At 44.1% G+C, this 13729-nt stretch overlaps 1 protein-coding gene across 11 annotated transcripts in view; it reads left to right on the top strand.

The window, feature by feature from the left end:
• The window catches only part of LOC109557664 (solute carrier family 23 member 1-like), a 263748-nt gene that overhangs the window by 173932 nt on the left and 76087 nt on the right, over positions 1 to 13729 (top strand). The gene's annotated exons all lie outside the window — the stretch shown is intronic.

Genomic DNA, 13729 nt, shown 5'->3' with positions numbered 1-13729 from the left:
GCACTGGGATGAATGGGGAAGAGAATGCAGTTGCCCTCTTTACACACCCTGTACCAAGGCCTGAGGCCTCCCACATGAGGACACTCTTGGGCAGCTTGTTCAAGACACAGATTCCCGGGGCCACATCTCACAATACTGAATGGAAATCTTGAGTGTGGGGACGTCAGGAATCTGCATTCCAATGAGCTCCCAAGGTGAGTCAAGTCTGAGCGCCTCTGCTTTACATGAGCTCCAGTCCTGCCAGTTCTTTCTTTCCTGCTCTGTGTAAGTAACGAAGTGGGGAAAACAAAGACTGTCCCATCCATCTGCTCTCAAAGCCTTGGTAAAGTGACCTGACTTCACTGTGCCCAGAGCAAGGGACTCAGTGGTCAGGGCTGGTGGCCAAGGGTTGGTGGGGGGTGCAGAGAGCAAACTGCAGGAAATGGCCTTGGCTCCAAGTGGTCTCAGCAGAGGAAAGGGAAGGGTAAGCAGGAAAAGGGCCACACTGAAAAGCTCCCCTGATTATTTTTGGACTTTTCATCACTATCACGTACCTTTTAAAATAAACAGCTATATTTTTGCTAAATCAGTGGGAAAATCCATGGCTCTGAATCTGAAAGGGGCTGTCTCCTTGGCAACTCATGAATAACCCCCTCCTTCCCATGGAAACTTCCAGGAATGAACCTTCTACCCAAGACCCCCACATGCATGTCACGGTGGGCTGCACAGTCAGCTTTTTGGAAGCAGAAATTAATATCCTTCAAAAGCCGACAGCAAATATTACCCCAGTGTCTCAGAAAGTGATGAATTAGTTCAGCCTCTCAAAAGGCATCGAGAAATCACACATGTAGGAATGCCTGCCAAGGGCCAGGCCTCTGAGGTCTGGTTCCTGCCTCGAGGCTCCCAGGCTCGGATGTGCCCTGAAGAGCATCCCCCTGCCTCTTCCCTGGACATCCGCCTTCCACAAGATGAACTAGACTAAAGTCAACTATCCATGGAAGAACGTTCCCCCGTGGTGTGAACTGGGGGAGCTGCAGCCAGTGCTCCCCTCCAGAGCCCACCATCTGAGGGGAGGCGAGCCAAGGCCTGACTGCACCATGCTCCATCCTACCTGTTTGACTTGAGTGTCAACACAGCAAAAGTCTTTGAAAAAATCGACGATCTGCATGTACAGCTGAAACTTGTCCTCCGGATTTTTTGAGTTTTAGACAGCCAGCCTGGAACTATCAGCAGAAAGGAGGAAGAAACAGCAGTTAGAATCCTAACTTTTTACCTCTGCTTTGTTGTTGCTGTTCAGTCACTAAGTCGTATCTGACTCTTTGGGACCCCATGGACTGCAGCATGCCAGGCTTCGCTGTCATTCACCATCTCACGGAGTTTGCTCAAATGCATGTCCATTCATTCGGTGATGCCATCTAACCATCTCACCCTCTTGTTGCCCGCTTCTCATCCTGCCCTCAATCTCCACCTCTGCTTGCACCGTCTAAAAATATCTGGATTACAATGAGAACCACTTTGAAGCACGCAGCTGGACCCTCCAGAAGGTGGCCCAGGGCCTTCTGTGGAAGGTTTGCACAGCCCCAGTTCCAGCATCATGTCTAGAAGCTGCTGGGGAAGCAAGACTACAGGGAGGCTGGCCCATGGGTCCTAGTTCAGTGTCCTGAGCTGTGTCCTGGGGAACAAGGAGCAAGATTTCCTCTCCACCCAAAGTCAGGCTCTGCTCCCACCCGTGACCTCCCAGGCTCAGGAAACACAGGGCACGATCGAGGTCAGTCCCTTGACATGCCTCTGGCTCAGGAGGTCTAAAGTGAAACGCCAGCCCTGGCACAGAGGCTTCCCTGAAGATTCTTTTCCTGCTGTTTCCTGGAACAAGGGGAGAAGCCTACCAACAGGACTATGAATCAGGCCAGACAGCTTGTGGTGCTTTGACCTCACTTCCTGCTGGAATGAGGCCTCACAGTCAGCTTGGGAACCCTGGCAGCAACCCTCTGCCTTTTCTAGGGAAAGACAAAAAAAAAAAATTTTTTTTTTTTCCTGATTGGTTGTTTTCTGTTCCACCAGCAGGGTGAGTAGTTAACAAAATTATTTGCCAAGTACACTTTGGCCACTTTTCAAAGAAATTGTTTACATAGCCCAAGCCCAACAAAGAGACAGCAATGTCTGTCTCCAGCCGGTTTCCGCAAAATCAAACTTAACACAGCCGGGAAGAGTCACCACGGAAAATCGCTTTGAGATTTTGGGCAAGTCTGGCTGGGCTGGGCTGGGGGAGGGGGGTGGCAGCTAAGTTGCTGACCTCTCATCTGCCTGCAGGCCCCCAGGGCTCTGGGCTGGAGCCACAGGCCTCAGAAAAAATGAAGATGTTCTTTGGGATCATGAGAACATGAATGTCACCTCATTCCCAAGGCAGAAAGCTACATGTTCTTGCTTCTTAAAGAAAAAAAAAAAAAATGTTATTTATTTGGCTGTGTGGGTCTTACTAGCAGCACGCAGGATCTAGTTCCCTGACCAGGGATCAAAACCGGCCCTCTGCTTAGAGAGTGTCGGGTCTTAATCACTGGTCACCTCTTTTTAACCAGGTATCTGAGGGGGCTGTGCCTTTAGGCTGTAAGACCACAGCTTTTCAAAGTAGCAAGGACATTTTAGTCCTAAACTCTCTCTTTCTGAGAAAACACAACTGTTTTTTATGTGTGTGTGTGTGTTTAAAAAAACCAAGCTACTTCTTGTTTTAAAATCTCCCCAGATGCTCTTCCGACTTCAGGGGGTCATCCCTCCTTCTACATCCTTCCCATCAGCACTGTGAAAACAGCATCTCCCCTTGTACAGGTCAGAGATGCTGTCACTCACCCCAAGGCTCAGGCATGGGGCCTGTTTCCATGTTGGCCCAGACTCTCTCTGTCCACCTCTTAAACCAGACTGACTGTTGTAACCCACCCACGGCCACCTCACCCCAGGAGACAGTGCAAATCACTAGAGTTGACAACTCACTGATGTATCTCAGCCCTGGGTCACAACAGAAGAATTGTCTCTGCTGAAGAAGCCCCAGAGAAGATCCTCCCCAGGGCAATGGCACAATCCTAGGACCAGCCTTTTCTGAATCACAGGAAAAAGTGGATTTCCAAGAACTTCCACTGAATTATGCTCCCCTCTGAGAGGCTGCAAGGGAGAGGGTCCTAAACACCCCAACAGGGACACCCACACACAGTCTCATACCCCTCCTCACCTGGGGCTAGATGTGCCTGGAGCTTCACTTTTGTCCAGGAAACTTGCCACATCGAAGGCTTCTTCAAAAAGGATCTGAAAGAAACCACAAAACTTCACGTGTCAGAAATCGCCACACTCTGATGTTTGCTCTGGGCTGCCGAGGGATAGAAAGGCTCCCTACCTTTTGTCCCCAAAGGGGTGCATGTTAAAGCTGAGTCCCAAACCCAGGGTCTCTGCTTGGTGACCTTTACAGGGGATGAATATTAAGTTCTTGACCACCCAGAAAAAACTGCCAACCTCAGAGAGTGGCTGAGAGATGGGGAAGCACTGGGGACCATGGTCTTCTCTTTCTAAAGAGGGTGGGAGCTTAGGAGGGAGAGGTAACAGCCAGAGGTGAGCCTCTGTTTACATAGGAAAGGGCTCATCTACACCGCCCAAGGGACAGACTGAGCCCAGCATCCACAATCTAGCAGTTTCATTCTAGGGGAACAGAGGTTCAGGGGCTCGGGGGTTAGGTTGCAGAGAGCCCACTCCCAGGGTGGATATGCCACAGTCAACCCGCTCCCTCCCACGTCCCTGCCCCAACCTCACTCCACCTTGGGAGTCCCTTGCAGTCACACCAGTCACTTGGGGTGCTTGTTAAAAACAGATTCTGAGCCATCCCCTCAAAGACTCGGATTCAGTGGGTCTAGAGTATTAGCCAAGCACCTGCCTTTCAACTAAACTCCACTTAAGTAGTCTGGAGGGTCAACAATAACTAGAGACCAAAGGGCCGAGATTTGGAAAAAAAAAAAAAAATCTGTGATAAAGGATGCAATCCTTAGAGCAGGAACTAGGCATCCTGGATAGGTCCTCCCACACACTGGGCTCGTCTGTGTATTGGAAGGACTGGATGAGGCGACAGTAGTTTTCCATGCCTGGGTCCTGATGTCTAGGAAGTCTCCCAGAGAATGGGCCATCCTGGGCTGTCCACTGGATCATAGAAAAAGCTAAAGAATTCCGGAAAAGCATCTGCTTCATTGACTACTTCAAAGATAAAGTCTTTGACTGTGTAGATCACAACAAACTGGAAAATTCTTAGAGATGGGAATACCAGACCACCTTACCTGCCTCCTGAGAAACCTGTATGCAGGTCAAGAAGCAACAGTCGGAACTGGACATGGAACAATGGACTGGTTCCAAATTGGGAGAGGAGTACGTCAAGGCTGCATACTGTCACCCTGCTTATTTAACTTACATGCAGAGTACGTGTGAAATCCCGGGCTGGATGAAGCACAAGCTGGAATCAAGATTTCTGGGAGAAATATCAATAACTTCAGATATGCAGATGACACCACCCTGATGGCAGAAAGGAAAGAGGAATTAAAGAGCCTCTTGATGAAGGAGAAAGAGGAGAGTGAAAAAGCTGGCTTAAAACTCAATATTCAAAAATGAAGATCATGGCATCTGGTCCCATCACTTCATGGCAAATGGCTGGGGAAACAATGGACACAGTGAGAGACTTTATTTGGGGGGTGCTAAGCTGAGAAGCGCTGGACTGGAAGAAACACAAGCTAGAATATAGATATCTGGGAGAAATATCAATAACCTCAGATATGCAGATGACACCACCCTTATGGCAGAAAGTGAAGAGGAACTAAAAAGCCTCTTGATGAAAGTGAAAGTGGAGAGTGAAAAAGTTGGCTTAAAGCTCAACATTCAGAAAACTAAGATCATGGCATCTGGTCCCATCACTTCATGGGAAATAGATGGGGGAACAGTGGAAACAGTGTCAGACTTTATTTTTCTGGGCTCCAAAATCACTGCAGATGGTGACTGCAGCCATTAAATTAAAAGACACTTACTCCTTGTAAGGAAAGTTATGTCCAACCTAGATAGCTTATTCAAAAGCGGAGACATTACTTTGCCGACAAAGGTCCATCTAGTCAAGGCTGTGGTTTTTCCTATGGTCATGTATGGATGTGAGAGTTGGATTGTGAAGAAAGCTGAGCACCGAAGAATTGATGCTTTTGAACTGTGGTGTTGGAGAAGACTCTTGTGAGTTCCTTGGATGGCAGGGAGATCCAACCAGTCCATTCTGAAGGAGATCAGCCCTGGGATTTCTTTGGAAGGAATGATGCTAAAGCTGAAACTCCAATACTTTGGCCACCTCATGCACAGAGCTGACTCATTGGAAAAGACTCTGATGCTGGGAGGGATTGGGGGCAGGAGGAAAAGGAGATGACAAAGGATGAGATGGCTGGATGGCATCAGTGACTCGATGGATGTGAGTCTGAGTGAACTCTGGGAGTTGGTGATGGACAGGGAGGACTGGCATGCTATGATTCATGGGGTTGCAAAGAGTTGGGCTTGACTGAGCGACTGAACTGAACTGAAAGGTCAACTACTTAATGACCGTTGACTCTCTTCTGACCTTGGTTTTTCTATTATAGCTTAATCAGCTCTGTCCCCTCCCATGTCAAACTTCTCATTGTTTTGCTTTGCAGGGCTTCCTCTTGGACGGACTCCTATCAGTGTCTATGTAGGTCCCACTACATGTTTCCTGAAACGTGGGTCCCAGTACTATCTGTTCCAGAACATTCCATCATTATGAATAACAGGTATTTGTTTACATCGGCCTTCATGTGCATACACGCTAAGTTGCTTCAGTTGTGTCTGACTCTTTGCAACCCTGTGGACTGTAGCCAGCAGGCTTCTCTGTCCACGGGATTCTCTGGGCAAGAATATTGGAGTCGGTTGCCATGCCCTCCTCCAGGGGATCTTCCCAACCCAGGGATTGAACCCACATCTCTTACATCTCCTGCATTGGCAGGCGGGTTCTTTACCACTAGCACCACCTGGGAACCCCATTGGACTTCATGGAATGGGGTTTACTGAGAATTTTAGAGGAGCATTTTAGTACTCTGTGTGGGATAAGACTGAGACTGCCTTCCTGGATTTGTCTCTCCAATACGTAGCTTACTAGAAGTTTCTACATATTAGGGAGCCAGGCACCCAAGTTGTAGAAGCACTTTTTCTCAGCCTCTCACCTGAGGTCTTTGCTCCACCCATGAGCCTTAGTAGCCTCTCCCAGGTCAGCATTTAGGGCCAGCAGTCCCTGCCTAACGGCTGTGTCAGTGTATCTCAGGGGCCAGGCTGCTTGTGTCACTTTTGCAATGTTTACATTCCAGTTCAACCAGTCACTAGAAATCAGCTTTAGAAAACAGAAAAGCCCCTCTGTCTGGCCCAGAGCCTCACCCCCTCTTCTCTTGCCCCTGGGAACCTGGTTTCCAGAAAGTGCTGTCCTGCCACATCTCAACAGGCTGCCCCCTGATTTGTTTCCTTGGTGCCATGGGGGATCATTAACTTCTCTGCAACTACCCACACTTTTCAAATGATGCAACGCTTACTATCACTGGATGTACCTCGGTCCCCTGAAGTGACCTAAGAGGGCTGGAGGGGATGTCTGTTAGAGACCAGTAGGTGGGGCTTGGAGGCCCCACCCTCTTGGATCCTCATCTTTCCCTCTCTCTTATTATTTTGGCAGGCTGTGAGAAGTTAATCTTCCTCTCTAGCAGCGGCTTCGTTTCTTTTCTGTTCTGAGAGGAAGGCAAAAAGAGAAGACCTCAAGCGGCCATGAACTCTGCCATCACTACCTGTGAGCACCCCAACCCCTTGGTGAGTGCTGGTAGAAGAGAGGGGATGATAGAGGTGGGGTGCGTGTTAAGTGTTAGTCTCTCAGTCGTGTCCGACTCTTTGCAGTGTCATGGGCTGTAGCCTGCCAGGCTCTTCTGTCCATGGGATTCTCCAGGCAAGAATACTGGAGCAGGTTGCCATTCCCTTCTCCAGGAGATCTTCCTGATCCAGGGATCAAACCCAGGTCTCCTGCATTGCAGGCAGATTGGTGGGGTAGCCGAAAAGAGGAAAGACCCTGGAGAAAGGTCCCAGTGTGGAGTTCTAATGCAGATTCATGAGGAAGGTGGCTTGTGTTCCAAGTGAGATGTTGAATTTTCACAGCTGTTCTTCTGCTGCCACTGTCGCAAGGCAAACATCCCATCCTCAGTGCTGAACTCCGTGAATGAATTACAAAGGAAGAAGGGAGAGCTGAAAGGCCCTCTGTTTTACCCTGTTGAATCTAGGTGTTTGTTTTCCAGGTTTCTCAGCATTATGATTTCTTTGATCAGAAAGCCTTTCTGAAGCAAAGCAAAGAGAAAGAGGAAAGCAGAGAGAGAGAGAGGATGAGAGAGGGTGAGAGACATGGAACTACTGTTTACCGAATGGCTGATATGTCCTAGTATTATGTACTTTATTTTCCTCCTTCAAGCCACTGAGGCATACACCTCTGTTCCCATTTTACATATAAGGAAGCTGAGGCCCAGAGAAGTAAAGGGACAATAACCCATCTGGAGGCCTCTCCAGCTCATCCTTGAGCCCTGCTCCCACCATTCTTTCCAGCCTAGTTTGGCCACCTAAAAACCAGGGCCGGGGTTGGGGGGAGCTGACTGAGTGGGGACCCTCTGCCCACCATAGCCAGACAGTCTCTCTCCCCACCAGGCCCAGCCATGGTATCTGTGCGACAGGTGCCATGCATGAGCCTGGGCTGGGCCCTCAGAACTGTCCCCTGGAGCCCAGCTGCCAGACCTTGCCCACTGCTAGTCTCAGTCTTCTGGTAAAGGGACTGTGGCTGACTCTTCTGGAAAAATTTGACAGGCACCTGAGAGAAATTTCCTCTCCTCTCAGAATTCCTATTGCTAAAAGTAAAAATTCAACTGGGTAAATTTAAAGCTAGTTGGCTTTATTTTTTTAAATTGTTATTATTTCTTTTGGCCACACCTTGCAGCATGCAGGATCTTAGTTCGCACACCAGGGTTTGGACCCAGGCCCCCTGCAGTGATTCCACATGGTTAAGTGTGGAGTCTTAACCGGTCGACCGCCAGGGAAGTCCACATAATTGGCCTTATTTAATGATTCATGAAATGGACAGCATACCATCATAGAAGGTAGAAGGGAGCTTTGAGGAGCTGTACAAAATGGAGGAGTTTTATAGGCAGAAGGAGGCATGGCAAAGTTATTCTATCAAAGAGTGGATTGTTTCAGGCCAGGTCACTTTCCTGAAAAGCAGGGGTCTACCAGGCAGATCATCTCACTAGTTCTGACCAGATAATTCGAGACGGACTAGTGAAAAGTTACATCCCTGTGAGAAACCATAACTGCATGCAATTAATTAGGTTAGGCATTAGGTTAGAACTTCCCTGGTGGCTCAGACTGTAAAGCGTCTGCCTACAATGCAGGAGACCTGGGTTCAATCCCTGGGTTGGGAAGATCTCCTGGAGAAGGAAATGGCAACCCACTCCAGTATTCTTTCCTGGGAAATCCCATGGACAGAGGAGTCTGGTAGGCTACAGTCCATGGGGTCAAAAAGAGTAGGACACGACTGAGCGACTTCACTTTCTTTCACTTTATTAAGTCTTGGTTGGCTGATATGGGCTTAGCATTAGTTACTCCATTTTGGACCTTTTAAAATTTTTGTTGTTGTTGTTGTTTTATTTGTTTTTTGTTTTTTTAATTTTATTTTATTTTTAAACTTTACAATATTGTATTAGTTTTGCCAAATATCGAAATGAATCTGCCACAGGTATACCTGTGTTCCCCATCCTGAACCCTCCTCCCTCCTCCCTCCTCCCTCCCCATACCCTCCCTCTGGGGTATGCACCAGCCCCAAGCATCCAGTATCGTGCATCGAACCTGGACTGGCGACTCGTTTCATACATGATATTATACATGTTTCAATGCCATTCTCCCAAATCTCCCGACCCTCTCCCTCTCCCACAGAGTCCATAAGACTGATCTATACATCAGTGTCTCTTTTGCTGTCTCGTACACAGGGTTATTGTTACCATCTTTCTAAATTCCATATATATGCGTTAGTATACTGTATTGGTGTTTTTCTTTCTGGCTTACTTCACTCTGTATAATAGGTTCCAGTTTCATCCATCTCATTAGAACTGATTCAAATGTATTCTTTTCAATGGCTGAGTAATACTCCATTGTGTATATGTACCACAGCTTTCTTATCCATTCATCTGCTGATGGGCATCTAGGTTGCTTCCATGTCCTGGCTATTATAAACAGTGCTGGGATGAACATTGGGGTACACGTGTCTCTTTTTCTTCTGGTTTCCTCAGTGTGTATGCCCAGCAGTGGGATTGCTGGATCATAAGGCAGTTCTATTCCCAGTTTTTTAAGGAATCTCCACACTGTTCTCCATAGTGGCTGTACTAGTTTGCATTCCCACCAACAGTGTAAGAGAGTTCCCTTTTCTCCACACCCTCTCCAGCATTTATTGCTAGTAGACTTTTGGATCGCAGCCATTCTGACTGGCGTGAAATGGTACCTCATAGTGGTTTTGATTTGCATTTCTCTGATAATGAGTGATGTTGAGCATCTTTTCATGTGTTTGTTAGCCATCTGTATGTCTTCTTTGGAGAAATGTCTATTTAGTTCTTTGGCCCATTGTTTGATTGGGTCATTTATTTTTCTGGAGTTGAGCTGTAGGAGTTGCTTGTATATTTTTGAGATTAGTTGTTTGTCCATTGCTTCATTTGCTATTATTTTCTCCCATTCTGAAGGCTGCCTTTTCACCTTGCTAATAGTTTCCTTTGTTGTGCAGAAGCTTTTAAGTTTAATTAGGTCCCATTTGTTTATTTTTGCTTTTATTTCCAATATTCTGGGAGGTGGGTCATAGAGGATCCTGCTGTGATGTATGTCAGAGAGTGTTTTGCCTATGTTCTCCTCTAGGAGTTTTATAGTTTCTGGTCTTACGTTGAGATCTTTAATCCATTTTGAGTTTATTTTTGTGTATGGTGTTAGAAAGTGTTCTAGTTTCATTCTTTTACAAGTGGTTGACCAGTTTTCCCAGCACCACTTGTGAAAGAGATTGTCTTTAATCCATTGTATATTCTTGCCTCCTTTGTCAAAGATAAGGTGTCCATATGTGTGTGGATTTATCTCTGGGCTTTCTATTTTGTTCCATTGATCAATATTTCTGTCTTTGTGCCAGTACCATACCATCTTGATAACTGTGCCTTTGTAATAGAGCCTGAAGTCAGGTAGGTTGTTTCCTCCAGTTCCATTCTTCTTTCTCAAGATCGCTTTGGCTATTCGAAGTTTTTTGTATTTCCATACAAATTGTGAAATTATTTGTTCTAGCTCTGTGAAGAATACCATTGGTAGCTTGATAGGGATTGCATTGAATCTATAAATTGCTTTGGGTAGTATACTCATTTTCAGTATATTGATTCTTCCAATCCATGAACATGGTATATTTCTCCATCTATTAATGTCTTCTTTGATTTCTTTCACCAGTGTCTTATAGTTTTCTATATATAGGTCTTTAGTTTCTTTAGGTAGATATATTCCTAAGTATATTATTTTTTCTGTTGCAATGGTGAATGGAATTGTTTCCTTAATTTCTCTTTCTGTTTTCTCATTATTAGTGTATAGGAATGCAAGGGATTTCTGTGTGTTGATTTTATATCCTGCAACTTTACTATAATCATTGATTAGTTCTAGTAATTTTCTGGTGGAGTCTTTAGGGTTTTCTATGTAGAGGATCATGTCATCTGCAAACAGTGAGAGTTTTACGTCTTCTTTTCCAATTTGGATTCCTTTTATTTCTTTTTCTGCTCTGATTGCTGTGGCCAAAACTTCCAAAACTATGTGGAATAGTAATGGTGAAAGTGGGCACCCTTGTCTTGTTCCGGACTTTAGAGGAAATGCTTTCAATTTTTCACCATTGAGGATAATGTTTGCTGTGGGCTTGTCATAGATAGCTTTTATTATGTTGAGGTATATTCCTTCTATTCCTGCTTTCTGGAGAGTTCTTATCATAAATGGATGTTGAATTTTGTCAAAGGCTTTCTCTGCATCTATTGAGATAATCATATGGTTTTTATTTTTCAATTTGTTAATGTGGTGTATAACATTGATTGATTTGTGGATATTGAAGAATCCTTGCATCCCTGGGATAAAGCCCACTTGGTCATGGTGTATGATCTATTTAATGTGTTATTGGATTCTGATTGCTAGAATTTTGTTAAGGATTTTTGCATCTATGTTCATCAGTGATATTGGCCTGTAGTTTTCTTTTTCTTGTGGCATCTTTGTCAAGTTTTGGTATTAGGGTGATGGTGGCCTCATAGAATGAGTTTGGAAGTTTACCTTCCTGTGCAATTTTCTGGAAGAGTTTGAGCAGAATAGGTATTAGCTCTTCTCTAAATTTTTGGTAGAATTCAGCTGTGAAGCCTTCTGGACCTGGGCTTTTGTTTGCTGGAAGAGTTTTGATTACAGTTTCAATTTCCGTGCTTGTGATGGGTCTGTTAAGATTTTCTATTTCTTCCTGGTTCAGTTTTGGAAAGTTGTACTTTTCTAAGAATTTGTCCATTTCTTCCACGTTGTCCATTTTATTGGCATATAATTGTTGATAGTAGTCTCTTATGATCCTTTGTATTTCTGTGTTGTCTGTTGTGATCTCTCCATTTTCATTTCTAATTTTATGGATTTGATTTTTCTCCCTTTGTTTCTTGATGAGTCTGGCTAATGGGTTGTCAATTTTATTTATCCTTTCAAAGAACCAGCTTTTGGCTTTGTTGATTTTTGCTATGGTCTCTTTTGTTTCTTTTGCATTTATTTCTGCCCTAATTTTTAAGGTTTCTTTCCTTCTACTAACCCTGGGGTTCTTCATTTCTTCCTTTTCTCGTTGCTTTAGGTGTAGGGTTAGGTTATTTATTTGACTTTTTTCTTGTTTCTTGAGGTAGGGCTGTATTGCTATGAACTTTCCCCTTAGGACTGCTTTTAAAGTGTCCCACAGGTTTTGGGTTGTTGTGTTTTCATTTTCATTCATTTCTATGCAAATTTTGATTTCTTTTTTGATTTCTTCTGTGATTTGTTGGTTTATTCAGCAGCGTGTTGTTCATCCTCCATATGTTGGAATTTTTAATAGTTTTTCTCGTGTAATTGAGATCTAATCTTACTGCATTGTGGTCAGAAAAGATGCTTGGAATGATTTCAGTTTTTTTGAATTTACCAAGGCTAGATTTATGGCCCAGGATGTGATCTATCCTGAAGAAGGTTCCATGAGCACTTGAGAAAAAAGTGAAATTCATTGATTTGGGATGAAATGTCCTATAGATATCAATTAGGTCTAACTGGTCTATTGTATCGTTTAACGTTTGTGTTTCCTTGTTAATTTTCTGTTTAGTTGATCTATCCATAGGTGTGAGTGGGGTATTAAAGTCTCCCACTATTATTGTGTTATTGTTAATTTCTCCTTTCATACTTGTTAGCATATGTCTTACATATTGTGGCGCTCCCGTGTTAGGTGCATATATATTTATAATTGTTATATCTTCTTCTTGGATTGATCCTTTGATCATTATGTAGTGACCATCTTTGTCTCTTTTCACAGCCTTTGTTTTAAAGTCCATTTTATCTGATATAAGTATTGCTACTCCTGCTTTCTTTTGGTCCCTATTTGCATGGAAAATCTTTTTCCAGCCCTTCACTTTCAGTCTGTATGTGTCCCCTGTTTTGAGGTGGGTCTCTTGTAGACAACATATGTAGGGGTCTTGTTTTTGTATCCATTCAGCCAGTCTTTGTCTTTTGGTTGGGGCATTCAACCCATTTACGTTTAAGGTAATTACTGATAAGTATGATCCCATTGCCATTTACTTTATTGTTTTGGGTTCAAGTTTATACACCGTTTTTGTGTTTCCTGTCTAGAGAATATCCTTTAGTATTTGTTGGAGAGCTGGTTTGGTGGTGCTGAATTCTCTCAGCTTTTGCTTCTCTGAGAAGCTTTTGATTTCTCCTTCGTATTTGAATGAGATCCTTGCCAGGTACAATAATCTGGGCTGTAGGTTATTTTCTTTCATCACCTTAAGTATGTCTTGCCATTCCCTCCTGGCTTGAAGAGTTTCTATTGAAAGATCAGCTGTTATTCTAATAGGAATTCCCTTGTGTGTTATTTGTTGTTTTTCCCTTGCTGCTTTTAATATTTGTTCTTTGTGTTTGATCTTTGTTAATTCGATTAATATGTGTCTTGGGGGGGTTATCCTGTTTGGGACTCTCTGGGTTTCTTGGACTTGGGTGATTATTCCCTTCCCCATTTTAGGGAAGTTTTCAACTATTATCTCCTCAAGTATTTTCTCATGGTCTTTCTTTTTGTCTTCTTCTTCTGGGACCCCTATGATTCGAATGTTGTAGCGTTTAATACTGTCCTGGAGGTCTCTGAGATTGTCCTCATTTCTTTTAATTCGTTTTTCTTTTATCCTCTCTGATTCATTTATTTCTACCCTTTTATCTTCTAATTCACTAATCCTAACTTCTGCCTCTGTTATTCTACTATTTGTTGCCTCCAGAGTGTTTTTAATTTCATTTATTGCATTATTCATTATATTTTGACTCTCTTTTATTTCTTCTAGGTCCTTGTTAAACCTTTCTTGTATCTTCTCAATCTTTGTCTCCAAGCTATTTATCTGTGATTCCATTTTGATTTCAAGATTTTGGATCA

This window comes from Bos indicus, chromosome 4 (assembly GCF_029378745.1).
Source record: "Bos indicus isolate NIAB-ARS_2022 breed Sahiwal x Tharparkar chromosome 4, NIAB-ARS_B.indTharparkar_mat_pri_1.0, whole genome shotgun sequence".
NCBI lineage: Eukaryota > Metazoa > Chordata > Mammalia > Artiodactyla > Bovidae > Bos > Bos indicus.
The sequence above is the reverse complement of the archived record's forward strand: the minus strand, read 5'-3'. Positions and strand labels throughout refer to the sequence as shown.